Source organism: Bos javanicus, chromosome 2 (genome assembly GCF_032452875.1).
Source record: "Bos javanicus breed banteng chromosome 2, ARS-OSU_banteng_1.0, whole genome shotgun sequence".
NCBI classification, from domain to species: Eukaryota; Metazoa; Chordata; class Mammalia; order Artiodactyla; family Bovidae; genus Bos; species Bos javanicus.
This window is the reverse complement of record NC_083869.1, coordinates 20,107,798-20,124,627: the sequence shown is the minus strand read 5'-3', so window position 1 is coordinate 20,124,627 and position 16,830 is coordinate 20,107,798. Positions and strand designations below refer to the sequence as shown.

Sequence of the window (16,830 nt, the reverse complement as noted above, 5' to 3'; positions counted from 1 at the left end):
TTTATTTCTCATTTCCATGACTATTAGTAAATTAATTATCTTTTCACAGGTTTATTGGCAATAGTAGTTTTCCTTTATCATATTCTTTACTTATTTTTATTAGATTATTGTATTTTTATTATTATTAATAGTTTGTAAGGGTTTACATGTACCTTGGATAGTAATCTTTTGAAAATTATATACATCTTTTAAAAAATCTTCATTTCTCATTTTTGAATTGGTAATGCATATACATGGTAAAACCTAAAGAATTACAATCTAATCTGAATGCATATACATGGTAAAACCTAAAGAGTCACAATCTAATCTGAATGCATATACATGGTAAAACCTAAAGAGTTACAAGAGTATATAATGAAAAGCATTTTTCTAGGTCTATTACCCTCTCTCCATTCATTTTACTTCCTTGAAGAAAAGTAATGTTCTAGTGTACCCTTCCAAAGAGTTCTATGCATATGCAAAAATAATAGTGTATAGTTTCCTCTACAATTACTTTTTATAAATTCATAAAATAGTATACTATACATTCATTCTGTATCTTGCTTTTTTTTACTTAAAGCTATCTTAGAGATCATCCTAAATCAGTTTATATTTCTTCTCTTTTCTATTTATTTATTTTTGGCTGCAGTCTTTTATTGATGGACCAAAATTTATTTAACTAGTTTCCTACTGATTGACCTTTATGTTTCTTCCCATTTTTATTATTAAAAATTGTGTTTCAATGGCTACTCTTATATATGTACATTATTTCATATATGTACAGATAGATGGAACAGTGGTAAAGAATCTGCCTGCTAATGTAGGAGACACAGAGATGTGGGTTCCATCCCTGGGTTGGGAAGATCCTCTGGAGTAGGAAATGGCAACCCACCCTAATATTCTTGCCTGAAAAATTCCATGGACAGAGGAGCGTGGTGGGCTACAGTTCATGAGGTCACAGAGCTGGACATGACTGAGAAACTGAGCATGCACGTGTACAAATTGTCAGAAGTGAAGCATTATTTAAAGCTAAGTGTTTTAAAATTTTTAATAGGTATTACCAAATTATCCTCTGTAGAGGCCATGCCAAATCACACTTCTACCAGCAATGTGTCACTCGTCTTGTTTAAAGATTATTAGAATAACAGATAACACTTATCGAGTGTTTTTATAGGCTAGGCATGGTTCCAAATCCATTGCTTGTATTTTTAAGAAATCTTTATGGAAAATGTCAAATGTGAATAAAAGAAAAGAATGTAATGAGCTCTCATATACCCTTCATCCAGCTTTAGTAATTAAGAACATATCCACAGTGCTATATGTCAATTATGTCTCAATAAAACTATAAGAAAAGAACATATGGCAAATCTTTTATCTATACACCCACCCCCATTCTCTTTCTCATACCTGTTGGATTATTTTAAAGTGAATTCCAGCACTGTATCATTTCATTCATAAATATTTCAATAGCATCTCTAAGATATATGGATTTTTTAAAAAGTAACCACAGCATCATTATCGTGCCATAAACATTTACAATAATTTTTTATGATCATTTAATCACCAGTCAGGATACAGTTTCCCCCAACCGACCCACCAACATCTTTCTGTAATACATTTGGTTTCTTTGAATCAGAATTCAAACAAGGTCCACACATTTCATTTGGTTGCTACATCTCTTAAATCTCTTGGTTTCTAACAGCCCTTCTCCCTCTTGTTTTCTCACCATTTATTTATTAAAGAAAAGAGTGTCAAGGTGGTCAAAAGTTACAAACTTCTAGTTATAAAACAAATAAGTCATACTGCTATAACATACAGCATGCTGACTATAGTTACAATACTGTATGGTATATTTGAAAGGTGCTAATACAGTAGATCTTAAAATTCCCATTTCAAGAAAAAAAATTGTAACTAAATGCACTAATGGATGCTAACTAGACTTATTATGATGATCGTTTATATACAAGCTTAAAAGGTTGAACACCTGAAACTAATATAATGTTATATTAATACATTAATTATATCTCAATAAAAAGTGTCATTTCTTCTGTTCAATTGTATTTTAACTTTATTTATAGTGGGTTTTATTTGTTTGTTGCCATATAAAATATTTTATATGGAATTTTGCTATAATCAAATTTAAGTACATTTTTCTCTATAGTGTGTGTTTTTTGTATCTTGTTAAAGAAAGTCTTTCCTAATCCAGGAAAAAAATTGTTTTCCACATAGGCTTAAAGCTATGTGATTTACATTTTAAGCCTTTAATCTTGTACTTTATACCATATGCAAATTATGCATATGGTATAAAGTAGAGATCTCATTTTTTTTTCCCCATGGGGTGGGTCCATTCTGTACCCTTTCTTCATTGATTTGCAATATTATCTCCAATACAATGGACTTCCCTGGTGGCTAAGATGGTAAAGAATCCGCCTGCAATGCGGGAGACCTGGGTTCAATCCTTGGGTTGGGAAGATCTGCTGGAGGAGGGCATAGCAAGCTACTCCAGTATTCTTGCCTGGAGAATCTCCATGAACAGAAGAGCCTGGCGGGCTACAGTCCATGTAGTCACAAACAGCCGGACACAACTGAGTGACTAAGCACACAGCACACTCTAATGCAACGCATGGCTCGGTTTATAGGCTCTGTCTTTTTGATTGATCTATTTATCTGATTTGACTCCACTATCTCACTATTTAATGACTATAGCTTTGTAATATGACAGGCTATTGTTAGGACAAATCTGGTTTCAAATTTTTTTAATGTACAATAAAATGAGACTATCAGATCCTTCATATTTTTAAAAAAATGATGGATTTTGGTTTAGAGGGATAGTGACATTTTACAGGTTGTTAGAATTGAGGTAGGAATCCATGTTGTGCTGAAAGATCACATTTAAAAGCTAGATTTACTTTGTAAAGGTTTCATGTAGTTCTTCCACAAGTACAGTACTTTCACAATGTCTTCTCAGATCACAGAGGATTTTACCCTTTCTTCCTCTTCTCCTCCGTCCTTATCCACACACGTGGGTAGAGAGAAAGGGAGAGAGAGCTCATGAATTCAGGAGGCAGGTGAAGGTAAACATGCACGCCTTTGGTTTATAGATTAAGAATAAGAGGTCCCAGAAGTGGGAGAGGGTCAAGCCCCAAGTCACAGGACTCTTGTTATTTACTGTCCTGACAACTACTAAACATAGTAGATTCCAGTGCCTCAAAGAGAACTATTAACTCATCAGATACTTCCTGCTTGAGCAATCTCGAAGATGTGGGAGGGGTGCGGCAGAGAATGTACTGATCAGCTCTCAGATGAGAAAGAAGTGTTCTTGCAACAAGGAAAGAACATGGAGAGCCCCAGACCCAGAAACCTGCCTCACTTCCTCCAGGGTGAACCAACTGAACTTCTAGCTATTCTCCACATGGCCCCATGCTTTCCAATCCCTCCATGCTTTTGTTTATGCCATTCTTGCTGCCTGAATTGTCTCCTCTACCATCTCCATGAAACCAACTTACATGACATCTCTTCTATGACACCTTTAGAAATACCTCAAGTTAGGTATGTCTCTCTACTGCTCTCATCATAGAATCAAATAATTGTTTTCTCCAGGCTGGATTGAAAAGAATGCTAATGGACACCTGTTTCCCTACTGTCTCCTCTTCCAGGGAGTCCTGCACACTACTGCTGGATAAAGCCATACATTCTTCCTTCCATTTGCACTTTTCTCCGTTAGAGAAACTCCAGCATCCTTGCCTAAAATACGTGCCCTCCAGCTCTGCAGTCCAGGGATCCCATGGGTAAGTGACGGAAGCTGACTTTCCAAGCAGAGAAATCCCTCCCTTTTGTCAAATGGGCTCCATCTACATTTCCACCCATGTTTCTTGACTCTTCCTCTATGCTCAGGCCATTTTTTTAAACCCCAAATTCTTTCCCCTCTTTTCTGCTAAGAAATGTTTTATACTAGGAAGACTTTCTTAACTAAGAAGGCTGCTCTTTTTATTTTAGACTTCTTGATTACTTGGCCAGACAGAAATCAAGTGTCTGGCTCTGTAGTGATATGAATTATTTCCTAGCCGTTTGGAGTATTGACATTTTCTCTTCCTACTAGGAATACATATGCATGTGAGCATGTACGCAAGCACAGTTGCTCAGTCGTGTCCAAATCTTTGCGACCCCATGAACTATAGCCTGCCAAGGTTCCTCTATCCATAGAATTTTCCAGGCAAGAATACTGGAATGTGTTGCCATTTCCTTCACCAGGGGATCTTCCTGACCCAGGGGTTGAACCTACATCTCTTTCGTCTCCTCCATTGGCAGGCAGATTCTTTACTGCTGGGCCACCTAGAAAGCCCCACTAGGAACATGAGCTGCCTCATATTTCTTTTGCCCACTCCCACCCACCCAATGTATCTAGCACACAGGAGACAATAAACATTTGTTGATGTTCACTAAACAAGTTATATCTTATCAGCAGCTATCTCATCAAAGAGCAGCTTAAACTATATTTTGTGCTGAGAAGCAAAACTAAATAGAGAATTTTTAAAAAAATTTAAAGATGTATTGCAAAGGGGAGATCAAGAAGAGAAACTGAATATTAGCAGTGAAACAACAAGGTTAAAGAAATCCTTAATAGCTTCCCAAAGGAGTAAGCATGACCACTTTAATTGAAGCAGAAAGACACGAATACCAGAGATGTGTTCATTTCACACCAGGAAGATGAATTAGAGAAGCTGCTCCAAATATTTTTTTTTTCCTGAGTGATGTATTATGTGATGAAAAGCTTATAATATGTTATGGTTGTACCCTTGACATAGGATTTAACCCATTGGTGCACTGTCTGGACTTCTTGGTTTGCCTCTGTCTGAATCTAGCTTTTGGAAAGGAGATTCTGAAATAAGAGCAGAAACAGAGCCTTATAAGGGTTTGATGTAGACAATAAAGTCTTTTTGCAGATTAATGCTGAGACTTCACAGTAGCTTAACAAGAATTGCGAAGCTAAACAGTCCAATATGAAAGTTATTCCTTAGAGACAGATCACTCTGAAGTCTGGCTCCAAGTGGTCTTCCTACTTAAGCTTCCAGGCCGAATGATGGCAGGCGAATATATTGCTAGAAATTGGAGATGCGGCATTTCACTCTTCCAAATGTTTCCAGAAAGGTAACTTTTATTGCAGGAATATCTTCAGTACAAAGCAACACTGAGCCACTGTGAAGATCCTCACCCTGACGCAGGCTGAGGGAGATGGCCAGTGCCTAATTGGCCCATCAGAATATTCTGAGAAGGAAGCTTCAGAACATTCTGACATAAACTTGGCAAAATCAGATCAGAAGTAGAGAAACAGGGGGTCCTCTCTGCATGCCCTTTATGTTCTGTTAACCCATACAACTCGTGGGCATGAGCTTAAAGCTACTAGCTTAAAGCTTATTTTCTTTCCCAGTAAAAGTCTTTTCAATATTTTAACAGAACACATGTTTTCTTCACTATAGAAAGGCTATGCTGCAAGCTCAGTTTTTAAGTGTATTACAATCCCTGAATGTTTTTCTGCCCTGCTTCCATGCAGCCAGCCCAGCTACATCTCATGTTTGGCAAGTTAAATGAGTTTCCTCTCCTATCTCTATTTTCCATCATGAAAATCATTCCTGAAGCATTTAAGCAAGAATGGACTCAGCCCAATACTCATAAACCTTGCCTTTTTCTGCCTTCTGGGTCATATTGACCTGGTCTTGGGATCACCACTCTGGTTATATTCTGTTAGCTGGTTGAACACCCATCTAACAGTAGTGTGGTCTACACAGCATCTTCCTCCAGATGACTGATATCTACGGTATTCAGGAGCACATTAAAACAAAACAAACAAACAAGAAAAAAAACAGAGCACAACAGAAAACAAAGTATGTAATCTGCTTCCTTTCAACCCATCAGGCCCACATCATGGGCGTTGATCCAGGCTAGCTAATGAAACACTTTCTGACTGCCACCCTATTCTCAAAAATAATTTGCTATGACTTTGCTGAGTTAGAATCAGTGCCTCCTTGCATTTGCTAGACCTCTGAACTCCGTCTGTGGCAATTAGCCTTAGATAGTCACTTATGAAGCAGTCTCACCACAAATTCTATATCTCGGTTTCATCTGCACATGATTCAAGACTCCTCCTTCCCCTTGTCTTCCTGCTCCAGGTTACAGCCATAGGATAAACGCTAGGCTATTTATTCTCTGTGATCTCTCTTCCCTGTCCTTTGGCGAATGTGTAGCCCATCTTTTCCTCTAGGATTCTGCTTCACAGCAATGTATATGGATTAAACAATAACACTCCTCATCAGAGGGCTTGGCGAGGTGTGTGTGTGGGGGCGGGGGGGGGGTGTAAAGTGCCTGACTCAGGCTTACCCACCAATCTGAGAAATGAATCTAGAGTGTTCTGCTGTTCTTTTAACAGCTGTCTTTGGAGGGAAAGAGCGTGCAGAGAGAACAGATGTTCTGAGTCCACCTAACAGTTATTTCACTGAATCAGGTGTGGAGTCAGAAGGCCCAGCAGAGCATCAGGCAGACATGACATAACAACGTGACCCAAAAGTCCCCCCAAGGATGGACAAACTGGATGTTTCCTTTTTTAAAAAGCTTCTCCTTTGAAGTGGATGTTCCAACAGCAGGTGGGACTCCTTAGCTCAGACCAGGAATCTAATTTTTGTCTAAAGTTAGGATCTCTATTGAGGGAAAAGAGAAGATAATAGATACTAGATTATCATATTCGACTGATCTAGCACAAAATCTTCAAGAATACTTTAGCGTCTCAATCCATCTAGGATTGAAACGACAAGTGGTAAATAAAAGATTGAACTGAGGAAAAGCAAGTTAGTGTACTTAAAACCTTTTGTTATTAACACTAATAACAATTAATTACAAACATTAATTCTGATTTATGGACACCTGCTTAGCATCAACAGCACAGACCCACCCTTCCAATTATGCAGTGATACAATGGCACATTCATGTTGTAGGTCCACGACTTTTCTCATTTCCTGTGTAGCCACCTTCAGTTCTGTGTATATCTTCCTATTTTAAATTACCACCAGGCCTCAAACATATTTGCCTGGTTTTGAAAGCAGCAGGAGGTGCTTTTTGAAGTTTCTGGAATGCATACACATGGGTGTGTGCACTGGTGTGCGTGCACACACCCAGAGGTCATGCCATCCACCGACAGCATGGTATGATCCCTTTCATACCAAAGTTTTCCAAGGACATAATATCACTCAGATAACAAAACTTTTTTCCCCTTATTTGAGCGATCTATCACAATTAGCTGTGTTTCTTGTTTATAACACTATTTTTGCAACAACAAAAAAATGTGGGATAAGTGATGATCAAAATGACTTTAGAAGTCAGCATAGGACATGATTTTCTGCTATTAGTCCTTACCAATGTCAAGTGCAAAATTTAAATTAACAAGCACTTCCCTTATTGGAATGACTTCAGCATTTCTGCTGCCTTCCATTGATTTCTATTTACTTTGGCAGGCACAGGCAAGAAGAACATATTTCTGTGCTTGAAGAATCAACCTAAGACTACACGAGGCGGTAGAGATGCGAATGTCAGGATGAAATGTTGCTGTGAGGTTATTCTAAGAATTAACATGATACAGCAGGACCACTATTTATGTAGTGTTCCTGCAGGCCTTAACTTCCCGTTAGTGTTGTGTTAGAGTCGTCTACCAGCTGTACTTCTCATATTAACAACTGGTCTATAGTTCTTTCACCTAGCAGTAAATACGATGTCAAAGCCATTTAAAAACTAAACAGCTTACCTGCAAATATGTCATATGCCAGCTATCCCCAACCAGAGGTAACCTTGACCCCAAACTAGCTCTTGGGGAAGAAGCCCATGTTGCCACTTCATCACTAAGTTACTGTTGGTAACTGGTGTCTACAAGGGGTTATTCTTCATTAGAGATGCCAATAATAAACATTTCCATGGTCCAACTTGGCCTCAGAAAGGTATAAAAATCTACAGAAAGGCCAAAATAAGCTTTAGACTTATTGTCCAGGTTTTTTTGTCTTTTAATCTGCTAGTCTCAGGGGTTTTTTTTGAGTTGAAAAGTAGGTGGAATAAGCAGTCAGAAGATATTCCCTCACATTTTTTTTCTCTTCTCCATCTTATCATCTGCAGTAAAAACTCCAGCCATACAATGATATCAGTTCAGTGCAGTCACTTAGTCATGTCCGACTTTTTGCATCCCCATGGACTGTAGCATGCCAGGCCTCCATGTCCATCACCAACTCCTGGAGTTTGCTCAAACTCACGTCCATTGAGTCAGTGATGCCATCCAATATCATCCTCTGTCATCCCCTTCTACTCCTGCCTTCAATCTTTCCCAGCACCAGAGTCTTTTCCAATGAGTCAGTCCTTCGAATCAGGTGGCCAAAGAATTGGAGCTTCAGCTTCAGCATCAGTCCTTCCAATGAACATTCAGGACTGATTTCCTTTAGGATAGACTGGCCTCATCTTGAAGTCCAAGGGACTCTCAGGAGTCTTCTCCAACACCACAGTTCAAAAGCATCAATTCTTCAGTGCTCAGCTTTCTTTATAGTCCAACTCTCATAACCATACATGACCACAGCTTTGACTAGATGGACGTTTGTTGGTATACTATAGTATATTCAATTCAAATTCAGCTACCAAAGGTAACCCCAGGCAGAAATGTGAGTCACCTGATTTTCATGACCCTGTCTTCTTTATCCTGGCATTGCAAACATTTGCCAACAGCCAATAGTTGCCCCATCGTCTTTATAAATAGTGTAGAAATAAAGAAATAAAGTTAAGGTAAATTTGTAGAAGTTCGATCAAACCTAGAAAACTACAGAAGACATTTTTGCACTGTTTAAACTAAAAAAAGACTCTGTTGATCCAATATCAACCTCAGTCCTCCTTCCAGACCTGGTGGTAGCTGGACACAGCCCTGGGGACAGGACAGAGGACAGAGGAGACACTAGCAGCCAGGTAGCTGCGGGGGAGGGGCGGTATTTGACCCGCCAGAGGCAGCTCATTCAGCGGCGCCTTAACCAGAGCGCCTGTGCTAACACTCCCTCCAGGGTGGGAGAGAGGGGCCTCCGCTTCTTAATGACCCCGCAGAGTCAGGACCTCTGTTTTATGTCTTATCGCAATTACTGGGGTGCCGGGAAGGGTAAGTCAAAGCAGCTGCGGGCCCACGTGCGCATGAAGCACGGATGCGCGCCTCCTTCAGATCGCCCCACACAGGCACCGACCACCCCCAACCTGGGCCAAATCCATTTCCTTAAGGCGTTGTACACAAATGCTGCTTCTCAGAAATTCTGAGTTACTTTTGAATGCTGCATTGTGCTTATTATCTTCATCTCTCTGAAACACTGGCTAGTGATATACACAGGAAAAAAAATCCACCAGACCCTACAGAAGTGGATAATAGCTAAGGAGGAAATTTCTATAGCAGAAATGTCTCACAGTGTCTCTTGCCATTTTAATAGGTGATTCCTACGCAGCTGTGCTAGTGGCCTGTCGTCCATTATCTGGTCACTTTATTGACCCACTTTTGCTCTCCCTGAGCAGGTCAACACACCTGTCCTGACTCCTGTAGGAGCCAGGGCCTTGCTCTCATTCAGCTTCTAAGTCAAGGGACAGTTCGTTACTGTGAGGGGTGGTGAGTGTGCAGAAAATGAGAACAAAAACTATAACATCTATGAAAACGGAAGTTCTCAGGCCAGCTACACAGAGACCAACTTCTCTCTGTAAAGGTCAACTTTAAAGGAGGCTAAGAAAACTTTTGAATCACTTTGGTGTAAAGGAACATTTAGTATTTCAGGCCCAGATATGATTTCTGCCTATATTCTTAGAGAGAGGTTTTCCAGGTTAAAAAGTAAATCTAAATGTGAACTTCTGCCTCAGAATATAAGCAAAGACTGGACTTTGTTAAGTCTTGCATTCAGTTACCAATTTCTTTATAAGCTGCCTTCCTCATAGTCACTGGAAAGTAGTATTGGGGGATTTTGAATGCATTTATTTGGTAAACACCACTAGTTTTAACCCATTAAAGCCTCATTGGAGCCCTATGAGAGAGGTGCTATTATTGACCCCGTTTACTGATGAGGAGACTAAGCACTGAAAGGTTAAGTAACAGCCACAGGGTCACACAGCAGGTGAGAGTAGTAACTCTCACACAGTCTTTTTTAATCTGTCTAGACATCTGTCTGTCAGGGAAGCTCTCTGAGAATGACAGTCTGAACAGCTCATCCTCATCCCCAAGGCACCCCATTCTCTGCTACCTGCTGGAAATACTCCCACCTGAACCCTGTGTCCACAGAAAATCTGCTCCATGCCAGGAAGAGGAGGAGACCATCAATGCAAACCCCTTCAGGCCCTGAAGCCAGGGATGGAGGGACCAAAGCAGAGTCCACTCCCCTAGACTTGCAGGAGGAGAATCTTGTGCCTAAGAAATCTCAGGGGAAAAGAAAGTCTAATTATAAAAGTCTTAAAAGAGGCCAGGCAAAACCTCCAGAAGATCTGCAAGAGCCCCTGCTTCAAGGTAGGGAAGAGTTAGAAGGGGGTAGTATGGCTCACACCCACCTTGGCACTCCAGTGCCTGGGTGCTCTGGCTCAGAGCGCCTCCCTGCCCACCCGATGGCTCAGAGGATTTGACGAGGAAAGAGCAAGCCTTGGTTTCTTTCCTAGGAGTCTAGATATCATGTGTAACCTTGACCATGACAGTGTGATGGATACCACCAGTCAAACTCCAAGCATTTTGATGGAGAACTGCTCTTGCAATATAGGCAAGGGGCATTTGCAGTCTTGCACCACAAAATTAACCACCTGCAGTTAACAGAACAGAAGGCATCAACACTAAAAAGAAGACACAGGCTTTTTCAAGGGTGGCAAAGCGAGTTCCTTGACACTAAAAGTATTCAAGCATCACTTGGCCCATATGTTTCAAAGGGAATTCAGGCATCTAGGTGGTTCAATGAGATCAACAGCTTCCAAACCCAGACGTTCACCACAGTCTCTTGGAGAACTTTGAAAAAATACATATTGCCGAGCTCAGTGCCATATGGTCAGATTTATTAGGTCTGGAGTGGAACGTAAGGAATCTATAATTTTCATAAAAGTCACAGCTATTCCAGTGCTCCTGGGACTGGGAACCTTTGGACAGGATAACTTTGGTGGTTCCTTTCAACCCGAGCAACTATGATTTCTTGCCAAGTCTCTGAGCCTTACCCACCACATAATGACAGGTAGAAAAATGCTGGTGTAGGTTGCTTGTCACTGGGGAATGGTTTTTACCCCCACGCAATGCAGTGGTTTGCATATTTGCTGATGTTTCCCCCAAAAGCACGCGGGAATGAATCATTATTGAAACAATTTACTTTCAGTTAGTGCATGAATGCCTTCCCATGATGCTTCGATGCTTTGTTTGTCCTCCTATAAAAATTATTTATGACCCAAGTGTGATCTTTTAAATCAGAATACTTATTCCTGAAATCAAAGCTCCGGCATGCTAATGCAAGTATAAACCTTGATAATTTTTCAAAGCCATGTTGAATATTCAAAAGCTGGAACTGAAGGAAAGGAGTTAACATTAATTAATATTTGAAGCAGTAAAATAAAAGCAACAGTGAAGCTAATTTTGCAGGACAATTAATCATGAGTCTTGCTAATTACACATGGGATTTTGCAAATGATTTTTTTTTCCTCAGGTAGCAAAGTAAAAATGATAATCCGCTACCCATCAAAATCATTGGCTTCTCACCAATGTCCCCAGCAAGAGCAATTAGTGGGAACAGCAGAACCCTAGTAATTGCATGTCAAGAGAGGAGAATGTGAGAATTTTAATTGCTCTAAATAAAGACCACTTGCTCATATGTACACCTGATTGTCCAAAACAACTCTGCAAGCTGGAGCAAGTATGCCTCTACTTCCAGGTGCCCGCATAAAAATAACTCTGGGGGAGCAGTATTCTCCCAGCAACCCATGCAGTTTCTGGAAGAAAATATCAATATGCATTCACATTCTGAACTGCAGTGTCATCACTTGAATATAAGAACTGCAAAAAAAAAAAAAAATAGCACCCACTTGGGAAAATGTGCATATTCTTTATATTTGCCAAATATTTATTGCTGACATTTTTTTTTAAGAACTTTAACTATCTACAAGGTGCCAAGGGCTTCAAATTTACTGAATTTTAGGATCACCAATAAAATGTTTTTAACAAGACATCTCAAGAGGGCATAAAATAAAAAATTACCATATTCATGAGTGTAAGCCTCTAAGATTGCAATGCTATAAACTGGATGCTTATAATTTGCTTGTGGCTTTCTTAATTAAAAACTGGTAATTAGAAACTCAAGTACTATTTTTACACTTCATCTTCTACACTTTCCATGCTACTGTTACTTTTCAGTTTAATATATATACACATGGATGCACACAATTGCAAATGATCAATAATATTTAACTGTGTGTCTAAAACCTAAATGATGATGGATACATTTAAATATTGCTTTCCAGGAGATTATTATTGCAATGGCCATGTCGTGGCTTAAACATTTAGTTTAAACAAGACAGCTACCATTTTTTGCTCTTCCAAACATGCATCATTTACTCTCATTTTTAAGCTGATTTGCTGAATTGCCTTCCATGTACTACTGGTACCTATTGTCTGCACGCCTGGACTTGCATCTTTAAGTACACCATATTGAGGTGCTAAACCACTATGCTCTTCCCGCTATTAGCTTTGTCGGCTGGGTGTTAATCGAGGAGCAGTAACCTCAGCTTCTACCACATCTTCTTTCCAGACCCAAAATTGTACTCTACCATTTACTACACCAGGACATGGCAGGGCTGCTTCCTTCCCTGAATTGCCAGCAGATCACAGGTGTGTATCTGGCCCCCAGAGGTGATTCAGGTAATAACACTCGGATGGTGATTTAAATGGTTAGAAGCTTTTCAGGGAATATGGTCCTCACAGTTGTATCATTTTGCAGCTATTGCTCACAAATGCCAGATTATTTACCCAGACTTCTTAAGTGATTGCTTTTGATTTTTACTGTATTTTAAAAGAGAAACCTTTGAAGATGGATGCTTTCCTGTCAAGGCACAACCATTAAGCCATCCTTAAGTTAGAATTCCTTCTTTGGCTTATCATATATACATATCTCACGAGACCTTAATCTAATCCCCTCCTTTTTTCAAACATCAATTTGGGGTTAAAAAAGGATCTGAGTCAGAACAACCATTATTTACTTAGACGCTTTTTACTAAGACACAAACAACATGCTGTTTATTTTTGTAGGAAGATTTTTCTGAGGACCAGGAATGAATTGACAAAGAAAGCCATGAGGGCAAAAAAAGCTGACTGGGTAACATAGCCTTGTGGCTACATCTTAGGTGGCCCTAAAGAATCTGATCTGAATTATCAGATGATTTTTAGAAAAAGCATAGTTTTCACAGATCAAGATTACAGGGACATACCAATATACTAAACTTCTAAAGAGCAAAAGGAGTACGGTGCAGAATTCTCCAAGTTTCTTCCTTGGGCTGTAGAAGTTCTTTCAGCAGCATCTAGAATGCTCACATATGCATTTCGTTTCCTGGGTTGTTTGGCATTAACATCCAGGGATTGCTAAAGTGCTATTTATATTGGTACTCATTACTGGGAAGGAGAAGGACAAGGAAGCTTTTTGATCAAAATGTGTAATTTCCCAACATTAAATGTTTATAGAAGACTGTTACAGTAATAAGGGGTTTGGTGTGCCAGAAGTTTCCAAATCAAGTGCCAAACCACTTCAGAGCAAACTTGGCCTAAGTATTCCTAGATTCTAACTGCACAGTAAGGGAACAGAGTAGAGCTTGGCCTGACCTTTGACCCACACGACCCTCAGGACCTTTTGTGGTTTTTTGTGATTATTGCATCTGCAGAGATGTTGGTAATTTTTAACACCATGGCCAACTACAATTGTAACAAAGCAAATCTATTGTATTAGCCCTTTCACAGAGTTTAAGGTACTACATCAATTAAAAGGCCCTTTCATAGAGTTTATGGTGCTATATCAATTAAAAGAGACAGTGAGAAGACTTCCTATCACTCATCATTTGGGAAGATATTTGCAGGAAAATAAATTTTCTACACATCTATCAATTTAGCATCAGATCAAAAATAGACATATACATAAAAAGAAAGGAAGAGGATAGCAGAAAAAAATATGAAACTGGACAACCCAAGGCAGGTCACTTACACTTTGGGGCTTTAATTGCCACCTTTGGTCTTGGAGCAGATCAGAGGTTCTTAATCTGGGTTTCCAGTCTCCCCTAGGGGATCTGCCGATGGGCTTGACTGTACCCATGAATCCTTTGAAATCATGGACCAAATGTTCGTTTTCACATATACATATATTTCTAGATTTGGCTTTTATAGCTCTTATGAGATTCTCAAAAAAAGATCATAATCCAGATAAGGATAATGACTTCTGGAATAAATGGTTGTTCAGGCCTCCTCTAGTTCAAGTTTTTATAGTAAGGGAGAATTTGATACAATTGTAAATTTAAAAAATTTAAAGCTTGTAGAAGGCAAAGACATCACTTTGCCAACAGAGATTCATACAGTCAGAGCTATGGTTTCTCCAATAGTCATGTACAGATATGGAGAAGGGAAGAGCAACTGGATTTCCAATCCAAGAGTACTGGATTTTCCAGTACTCTTGCCTGGAAAATCCCATGGACAGAGCAGCCTGGTAGGCCGCAGTCCATAGGGTCGCTAAGAGTCGGACGTGACTGAGCGACTTCACTTTCACTTTTCACTTTCATGCATTGGAGAAGGAAATGGCAACCCACTCCAGTGTTCTTGCCTGGAGAATCCCAGGGACGGCAGAGCCTGGTGGGCTGCCGTCTATGGGGTCGCACAGAGTCAGACACAACTGAAGTGACTTAGCAGCAGCAGCAGCAGCAGCAGCAGCGTGTACAGATGTGACAGTTGGACCATAAGGAAGGCTGAACAGTAAAAAATTGATGCTTTTGAATTGTGCTGGAGAAGATTCTTGAGAGTCCCTTGGACAACAAGAAGATCAAACCAGTCAACCCTAAGGGAAATCAACCTTGAGTACTCATTGGAAGGACTGATGCTGAAGTTCCAATACTTTGGCCACCTGATGCAAATAGTCAACTCATTGGAAAAGATCCTGTTGCTGGGAAAGATTGAAGGTAAAAGGAGAAGAGGGCAACAGAGGATTAGATGATTGGATGGCATCACCGATTCAATGGACATGAACATGGGTGAACTCCAGGAGATGGTGAGGGACAAGGAGGCCTAGTGTGCTGTGGTCCATGGGGTTGCAAAGAGTCAGACATGACTTAGTGACTGAACAACAACAGAATTTGATAATCCTGTTTCTAAATGAAGACTTCCAAATGGCTCTCTCATACTCAAGAAAGCCCAGAGCTCAAACTCTTGTTTTAGTTGTATTGTTTAATATCATTGCTTTCTGTGGTTGGCATACATCTAGAAATTTGAGATCCCTCTGCAATATTTCACAAGGTTTCACTTTAGTCTTTGTTGTCCAACCCTTCTTCAAGGATGCAATACTTAATTGAGATGCATTAATTGCCATAAAGGAAGAAAAAGGAGACAAGCACTTTCCTCTACTGAGGGCCAGAGCCACTTGACTATCCAGATGGCCTGAGCAGTAGCAGGTCTTCTGTGGGTTGATAGCACCTATGGGGTTAGTGAGTTGGTTGAAGTTAGCTATATTGTTGTTACAATAACATTGCAAATTGTATTTGTCTATTTGATTGTTGAAAATGAGCTATTGCTCTAGCCTCTACACTGGATAGTAGTCTTGCTATATGCCAAGAGTTTCTATGGACTGTGTGTCATAGATTTTGAAAGGGTTTTTATTTATTTATTTTAAAATTTATGTATTTTTTATTGAAGGATAATTGTTTTACAGAATTTTGTTGTTTTCTGGAAAACCTCAACATGAATCAGCCATAGGTATACATATATCCCCTCCCTTTTGAACCTCCCTCCCATCTGCCTCCCCATCCCAACCCTCTAGCTTGATACAGAGCCCCTGTTTGAGTCTCCTGAGCCATACAGCAAATTCCTATTGGCTATCTATTTTACATATGATAATGTAAGTTTCCGTGTTACTCTTTCTGTACATCTCACCCTCTCCTCCCCTCTCCCCATGTCCATAAATCTATTCTCTATGTCTGTTTCTCCACTGCTGCCCTGTAAAGAAACTCTTCAGTACCATTTTTCCAGATTCTGTATGTATGCATTAGAATATGATATTTATCTTTCTCTTTCTGATTTACTTCACTCTGTATAATAGGTTCTAGGTTCATCCACCTCATTAGAACTGACTCAGATGTGTTCCCTTTTATGATTAATATTCCATTGTGTATATATACCATGACTTCTTTATCCATTCATCTGTTGATGGACATCTAGGTTGCTTCCATGTTCTAGCTATTGTAAGTGGTGCTGCAATGAACAATGGGATAAACGTCCTTTTCAATTTTGGTTTCCTCAGGGTATATGACTAGGAATGGGATTTCGGGGTCATATGGTGGTTTTATTCCCATTTTAAATGGCTAATGTGTTAGTTGCTCAGTCGTGTCCAACTATTTACAACCCCATGGACTATAGCCTGCCAGGCTACTCTGTCTGTGGGATTCTCCAGGCAAGAATATTGGAGTGGGTTGCCATACCCTCCTCCAGGGGATCTTTCAGACCCAGGGATTAAACCCAGGTTTCCTGCATTGCAGGCAGATTCTTTACCATCTGAGCCACCAGGGAAGCCCAAGCGTCCCATATTTATGTTCAAAAATGAAGGGAAAGGGAAT

General features: G+C 39.8%; 1 long non-coding RNA gene across 1 annotated transcript in view; it reads left to right on the top strand.

Annotated features, from left to right (window-relative positions):
- The window catches only part of LOC133258164 (uncharacterized), a 49,828-nt gene that overhangs the window by 17,206 nt on the left and 15,792 nt on the right, over nucleotides 1–16,830 (top strand). Inside the window, exon 2 of the long non-coding RNA XR_009739839.1 lies at nucleotides 3,636–3,767. This is a non-coding gene — a long non-coding RNA (uncharacterized LOC133258164). The remainder of the gene's footprint in view (nucleotides 1–3,635; nucleotides 3,768–16,830) is intronic.